The 7,175-nt window shown below is 55.3% G+C and overlaps 1 long non-coding RNA gene across 2 annotated transcripts in view; it reads right to left on the bottom strand.

The window, feature by feature from the left end:
• Positions 1-765: 765 nt before the first annotated feature.
• LOC106895785 overlaps positions 766-7,175 on the bottom strand; it is a 36,530-nt gene continuing 30,120 nt past the window's right edge. For both annotated transcript variants that reach the window (XR_001413511.1, XR_001413512.1), the window contains exons 2-4: positions 5,157-5,363; positions 4,550-4,871; positions 766-850 (exon numbers count right to left, since the gene is read on the bottom strand). This is a non-coding gene — a long non-coding RNA (uncharacterized LOC106895785). The remainder of the gene's footprint in view (positions 851-4,549; positions 4,872-5,156; positions 5,364-7,175) is intronic.

The following is a 7,175-nucleotide window of genomic DNA, read 5'->3' as shown; positions in this document are numbered from 1 at the left end:
AGGGCAGTGGTTAATCCCCGGTGGTTGAAGTCCACGAGTGCATCACTCACGGGGTCACCACACGTTACGGGGGGGGACTGTGCAAAAATAAAGTTACATTCAAGAAATACGCTTTGCGTTTCACTGTTTCACTGACTTTCTTCTTTTTTTTTCTGGAATAAACTCCAGGGCAGTGGTTAATCCCTGGTGGTTGAAGTCCACGAGTGCATCACCACGGGGTCACCACACGTTACAGGGGGAAACTGTGCAAAAATAAAGTTACATTCAAAAAATACGCTTCGTGTTTCACCAACTTCCTTCTTTTTTTTTTTTTTTTTCTTTTTTTTTTTGGCCCAAAGATAACTCCAAAGGTCCTCGCCAAGGACAGCACCGGGGCTGCAAACCCTGAATTCGGGAGGCTGTGCTGATGTGCAAAAATAGGAATAGAACAAGGTCAGCATTTTCCCAAAGCAGCGTGAGCTTCCCTGTGCCCACCTGGAGCTGCCTGCGCTCTGTCCTCCCGGTAACCTTCTGGAAAATGCCGTGTTTTGGGGCAGCCACAAAGACGGGTTGTTTTTGGAAGGCAGAGGCGAGCAGGGACGGGCTGGGAGGATGGAGCCGGACCGTGACCCTGCAGATTTTATCAGGCTGCCCTCGGTATTTCTCTGCTCAATCCCCCAGGAGGGCAGCCAGTTGTTTTTGGAAGGCAGAGGCGAGCAGGGACGGGCTGGGAGGATGGAGCCGGACCGTGACCCTGCAGATTTTATCAGGCTGCCCTGGTATTTCTCTGGGGTCAGCACGGGAACGTCGAGCAGCTGGGAAAAAATCCTGCCCTCGCGAGGGAGAAAAGGCGGTGATTTTCAGGTGATAGCTGGAAAAAAAAAAAAAAAAAAGAAGAAAAAAAAGGCTTTTTTATTTTTTTTCTCTTGGCTCCCACCTGGGATGCAGAAAGTGCCCTCCCCGTAGCAAACACAGCACTTGTCTTAAATCCAATGTGCTACATCAAGCTGATGCTCACAAGGTGCTTGGGTGGAAGCTGTCCATCCTGCTACAAAGCATCTGCCTTGGGATCACCTGGGTTATTCCCTGATCCTTTGCCACATCTCCAGCAAAAAGACCTTTAAGAACGTGTTACAAGACGGGAGTTGGAGCTGCAGCTTTTTTTTTTCTTTTTTTTTTTTTCCTTGGCTTGCCTCCTGCAATTTGTGCACGTAGCCTTCCAGCTCACTGCACAAACATTTCTTCATCTCCAGCCAGCGCGGCGCGAGCTCCCCGGGCAGGACCACCTCCCTCACCAGCCCGTCTGCGAGGGGGGCTGCACCCCGTGCCCCTGCACACACACACACACACAGCCTTGGTCCCCAACCCGGCTATTGTCATGCAAATACACATCTGTAGGCTCCCTCGCTCCCAAGTAAGCCAATATTTACAAAGGGGCTACCATCGCCTGTCTTGGAAGCCAGCCTGAGGCAATGCTCTGCTTATTTTGATCATTAAAACTGTTTTCCCCACACTCCAGCATCACCCTTGGAACAGGCAGCTCCTCTTTTCGGATGATGTCACTTCTCCATCCCCAGGGCTGGTGCTCGGGTGTTGCCAGCTTCACCCCAGCCCTTTGGCACTGGAGGAAAAGCTTGGGGTGCACGGGATTCACGGGACACCCCCTCCAATGCCCCAGTGGGGACCTGGCCAGGGCAGCCCATGGTGAGAGGGGTCACCCTCCTCCGTGCATCCCACCACCCGCTTTGAGGGAAGCTGGATGCTTTCCTTCATGTAACAGGATTAAAGAAGGATTATTGCTGGGGCAGCGGGGAAGAAATGCATCTTTCTGGAGCAGGGCTCTTCCTGAGGAGGGTTGGAGGTGGAGGCTTCCTCCATGAACCCTGGGAGCCCTTGGTGTTGTAACGGGGGGGTTTGCAGAGAGCTCTGCCATGGAGAGGACAATCACATCTCACACACTTCTCCTGTGCCCGTTACCCCAAGGATGCTCCTGAGGAGCCAGGACTCGGGTGGTTTTGCAGCCTCAGCTTCAGGCTCAGCCATGGGGGGGTCCCTGCACCTCCCCTCCTCTCTCCAGAGGGCGGAAAAACCTTGGAAAAGCACTTGGAAACCACTGGACAGACAACTCCAGCTTATAGCTCATTGCCACCCGCATTAATAAGATTTATCTACTCGGGTATCGCTCGGATCCGGTTGTTTCTGGAGCGGAGAAGCGAGAGCGGGGTGGAAGAGTCAAAGGCGGGGAGGGCAAGAGGAAACCCTGAACAATAAGCAAACTCCTAGTTTAAAAAATGCCGGGGGTTGTGCAAATGTGGGGGAGAGAGGAAGAGAGACGGAGAGAGAGCGTTTGTACTGTGACAAGAGCTGTCAACTTCCCAGCCTTCGCAGTCTCAGAGGCATACGCTGCCCTATTAAAATGCTGCCACTGGAAAGAAAGGGAAAAAAAACCACCAAACCACAAAAAAAAAAACCCGTTTGCTTTTGCCCACTGCAGGATTGTCAGTGGAATCTGGACGGGCAGCTCGGAGGGGCGAGGGGCTCAGCTCCGGGCAGGTTTGCTACAGAAAAGCAGCAGGCTGGAGTCTGGTGGGAAACAATGTGGAGATGAAAGGACCTTCAGCCATAAATCTAGAGGTCAAGTCATTATGACGGGGGAATCAAAAAGCACCACAAGCCATTTATGAACACAATAGAGGTCAATCCAGGAGCAAACCATTTTGCTCGGAGCCGTGGTGGAAAACATATTGTTGCTTTGAGAGCTACATCCATCCAGGGAGGTGGGAAGTTCTCTTTTAAAATAACTCCAGCTCGAGCGCTTGAACATTCGTACTGCGCCTGGTTCATCTGCTGTGCTTTCAGATGCTCCTAGAGCAGGTGTGGGTGAGCCTCTCCCTGTCCCAAATCTGTGGGCAATTTTCATTACACACCTGGACTGGGAACCCCTCGGTGGAGATGGGAATGTTGGAGACACAGGGAGAACCTGATCAGGCACAGAGCTGCATGTGTGGTGTGTGCATGGTGTACATCATGTGCATCATCATGTACCACGTATGCACAATGCAAGCACAATGTGTTCCCAGCAGAGCTCCCAGTTCATCCCAGACCAGCCCTGGGGGATCCCCACCGTAACTGGGAGCCCCTGAAGCTCCATCCCCATCACGCACCAGCCCTATCTCCAGTCTCCAGGGCTGCTCCCAGCACAACGCCCAGCCTCCACCAACCACAAAACCTCAGAGCAACCCTTCCCTGCACATCTTTCACTGCCAGACCGTGATGGATCTGTCATCCAAGAGGTTTAGCAGCAGAGGTTACGCACTAATGAGCTGGGCCAACCCCCCCCTCAACCCCACCGTAGTAATTTATCTTCTGCAAAGCCTGACTGAGCAAAGCTGCCCATGATTTTCCCCAAACCTCTGCTTTTGAAGGTCTCCCTGGAGCTCCTCAGACTGGCCCCAGCTCTCCACGCTGCGCTCACAAGGGTGATGCCTGCTCTGATCGTCACTAGCAGGGACCCAGCTTGTGTCCCCCCAGGAACGGGGCACCCTCAACCAAGCCAAAATGTGGGTGCACCAGCATTAACCTCAGCCCCCCTCAGTGAAGCAGCTCCTCGTGTGCCAAGTGAGAAGTTGCTGCAGCCCCAGAGGAGACATTACAGCCAGCACTAAGCACCGTGTTTTCCATCGATCTCCGTGTGCCTGGCTGAAATCTGCTGAGCTTGATGGTGACAAATGATGGGGAAACCAGACCATTCTCCTGGCTGTCCTCTTGCTGGACACCTCATGTGCCACCGTGTGCCCTCTCCTGTGCCAAAACCACCTGGGAGCACTGCACCTCTGGATCCTGCAGCTCACATTGCTCGGGCTTAAAAAGGGGAAAAAGCAAAGTGCCCCAAGCCTCCCGACCCCGGGGTCTGGCACACGGAGACCACCACGGTCCGTGCCCCCGACTGCCACCTCCAAGCCCCCTCTGAGCAGCACATCCCACCCAGTCACTGCTTCCCACCCCGCAGGGGGGATTTACAGCTCCTCAGCTGCACCCGGCGTTCTTGGTGCTCCTGGCCAGGCTGAGGGGTGTCGTGCTAAAGCCTTTGGATAAGAAGAATATAAGGATTTCTGCTCTGGAGGACATGTTTGTGCTAGAAACATCCCTGGAGTGAATCTCAGGTGCCCCAAGCTCAGGGATTGTGGCCCATTTGACAAACAAGAACAACCTCCTGCTGAGCCTCATGGCTCAGGAGTGCAAGGGGTGGGGGTCACACACTACAGAGTCCCCCAACCCACGGTGTGGGAGCTCCTGGGTCGCTCCGGGAGCGGTATCCAAGGGGGGTCGGTGTGTTTGGTGCCCCCCAAACTCTCTGGTGTGCTGTGCCACAGGACCAGCAGCATGGAGAATGGCTTCTTGGAGTCACAGACATTTGCTTGAGACAGACTTTAAAAAAAACAAAACAACAAAACAACAAAAAAAAGCCCCAAAGCAGCTTGAAAAACAAAACAAAAAAACAACAAAAAAAAGCCCCAAACCAGCTTGTTTTTTTACGTTCAGCCAATTCTGCAGCAGCGGGACAACTTACCAGCCAGGGACCAGCCTCTCCGGCACCACGACTCCAGGAGGGACAGGGTCTGGCCCCGGCTTTTGGAAACCTCTCCAGGTCTGTCTGTTGAGACTTGTTGGAGCAAGGGCAGGTCGACTCGCTCAGGAGGGAAATCTCTACCCGGCTGGGACCCAGGGTCCCTCCGACAGCAGCTGCTCGGCTCCCCAGGGCTCCATGCCTGGCTGGGCTGAGTGTCAGGGGGTAGAATTGGTGCAGCACCTTGATAACATCCACAGCACCTGCTTCTACATCTCAGCAAGGTCATTCCCGTGCTCGGGCTCTCCCCCAGCCATGCAAGTATCTGGGAAGAGGGAGGGGAGAGAGAATGGGAGAAGCTGCAGAATAAGTGTGTTAGAGCAGATTAACCAGCTCCCCCTATGTTGTCCTCATCCTGCTGCTGCTATCGATGAGCAAAACCATTGCTCAGCCCCAGGCTCCCCTGCCCCATCCCAGGCACATCATCCCGGCCCCCTGGGACACCCCAAGAGAGCGCAGGCAGAGGGTGATGCCCAGAGGAGCTGGTCCTTGGAGAGGTGAGAAGAAAGGAGGTGGTGAATGTCCCCCCCACCAGGGAGTCCCAACATACCGAGGGGAAGGGGACAGGGGGTCCCGAGGCACGGCTCAGCAGGGCACACACACGAGTCCTCTCCTCACACTGCCGTCTCCTGCTCCGCGCTGGACTCTTCTTTCTTCCTCTTCATCTTGCAGAAGCCATGGAGCCCGCAGAAGCAAGCGAAGGTGAACTGGGGCATCCCCTGGGGCAGGAGAGGCTCGGGAGCACCCCCGGGGAGACCTGGATGGGGACAGAGAGAGGAGTCAGGGCAGCTCCTGCGGCTGCACAGGCAGAACCCCCCAAATCACAAACTGAGGGACAGAGAGAGGAGTCAGGGCAGCTCCTGTGGCTGCACAGGCAGAACCCCCCACATCACAAACTGGAACATCATAGAATCACAGAATCATAGAATTGCCCAGGCCGGAAGGGACCTCCAAAGGCCATCTAGTCCGACCCCCCCGCAGTCAGCAGGGACACCCCCAACTAGACCAGGTTGCCCAGGGCCTCATCGAGCCTCTCCTTGAATATCTCCAGGGATGGGGCCTCAACCACCTCCCTGGGCAACCTGTTCCAGTGCTCCACCACCCTCACAGTGAAGAACCCCCTCCTAATCTCCAATCTAAATCTGTTCCCCTCCAGCTTAAAGCCCTTGCCCCTCGTCCTGTCACTGCAGGCCTGTCTAAATAGGCTCTCCTTCTAAATAGGCTCTCCAAGGAGCCACATCTCCCTTTCCCCCTCCTTCCCCGCATCCCAGCCCCCCCAGCCGCACGCTCCCCAGTTCCCCACCCAGCGAAAAGACCGATGAGGAGATTAAAAATCAACTCCCTCCCCTTCTCCCCCTCACAAACCCCTCTCCTCAAATCGGGACAGACGTGGGGACAGCTTGCAGGGCCCGGTGAGGGGAGGTGGGGTGCCCCGGGAGCACCCCGGCGCGGGGGCAGCACCAGCGGTTACGGCACAATGAGGAGCAGCTGAGAGCGGGGCTGGCTCCCTTTGTGTCCGTCTCCAACGGATAAAATAATGCCCCAAAGCACAGCCCACATTATGGCCCAACAGCTGCAAAATGTAATTATGCAAATGAAAGGCTGTATTTTTTTTTTAAAAAATAAATAACAACTACTCGCAGAAATGCTATCTGAAGTGAAACTTTCGTTTTCTCCCTGCTTTAATGTTTAGCTTTTTTACAGTTTGCAGATGACTGGCTCTGATTTGGCCCCAGCAGAGGTGATGCTGGTGCTCAGAGGGAGCCATGCCCAGCCCGGGCAGAGCTGCACTGCCCAGAGAGCCACATCCTCACTGCCACCACTGTCCCCCCTCCAGCCGTGCAGGGAGGAGAGGGACCACAGCACCCACAGCACGGCCACCACCCTGGGGCTCCCTGCAGAGCCTCAACTCGGCATCTCTCCCCTGCCAGCACCACCACGGACAGGGAGCATCTCAGGACCTCGGTCTACCCATCTGTGAAATGGGCGCAATGCTCAAGCTGTCCAAGGACTAAGAGGAGGCATCTCAGTGTATGAGGCACTGTCACCTCCCGAGGCTCACAGCAAGAAAAGAGTGACCCCCCACACACACACACAATAGCCAGGCACTTTTGAGAGCCCCCAGCCCCTTGCCTGCAGCCCTGGAAGAGTTGGGAGCAGCCCTAACTCACAGCAGGGAGAAAATTACCTACAGGGGAAAAAAAGCCAAAGCAGGTGGGGCCCGTGGACCCCCCATTTCTCTCCCCCAGCGGTGATGTTGCAGGGAGGGGGGTGATGCCACATCCCTGCCTCCCCCCTTTCCAAGGGGCCCAGCTGCAGCACAAAGCCACCGGCAGCAGTGAGAGGCATCCCATTTAATTCCCTCCTGCCGCTGCCCCCCCTCCTCCGCCCCCGCCCCAGCCATCTGGGTACCTGTCTAGTAGCTCCCAAATTAAATAAGGCTACCTCTGGAGCTCACAAATAATGACAACAGGCGCTTTAATGAGTCTCCCATTCTGAATGGCTTCTCAGCATAGCGGCAGGTCTCCGCGTCCCTCTTTGTGCTGCTGCTTTTTGTTACCAGCCTGAG

This window comes from Calidris pugnax, unplaced genomic scaffold, assembly GCF_001431845.1.
Source record: "Calidris pugnax isolate Ruff unplaced genomic scaffold, ASM143184v1 scaffold215, whole genome shotgun sequence".
Lineage (NCBI taxonomy): Eukaryota > Metazoa > Chordata > Aves > Charadriiformes > Scolopacidae > Calidris > Calidris pugnax.
This window is presented reverse-complemented; position numbering and strand designations above follow the sequence as displayed.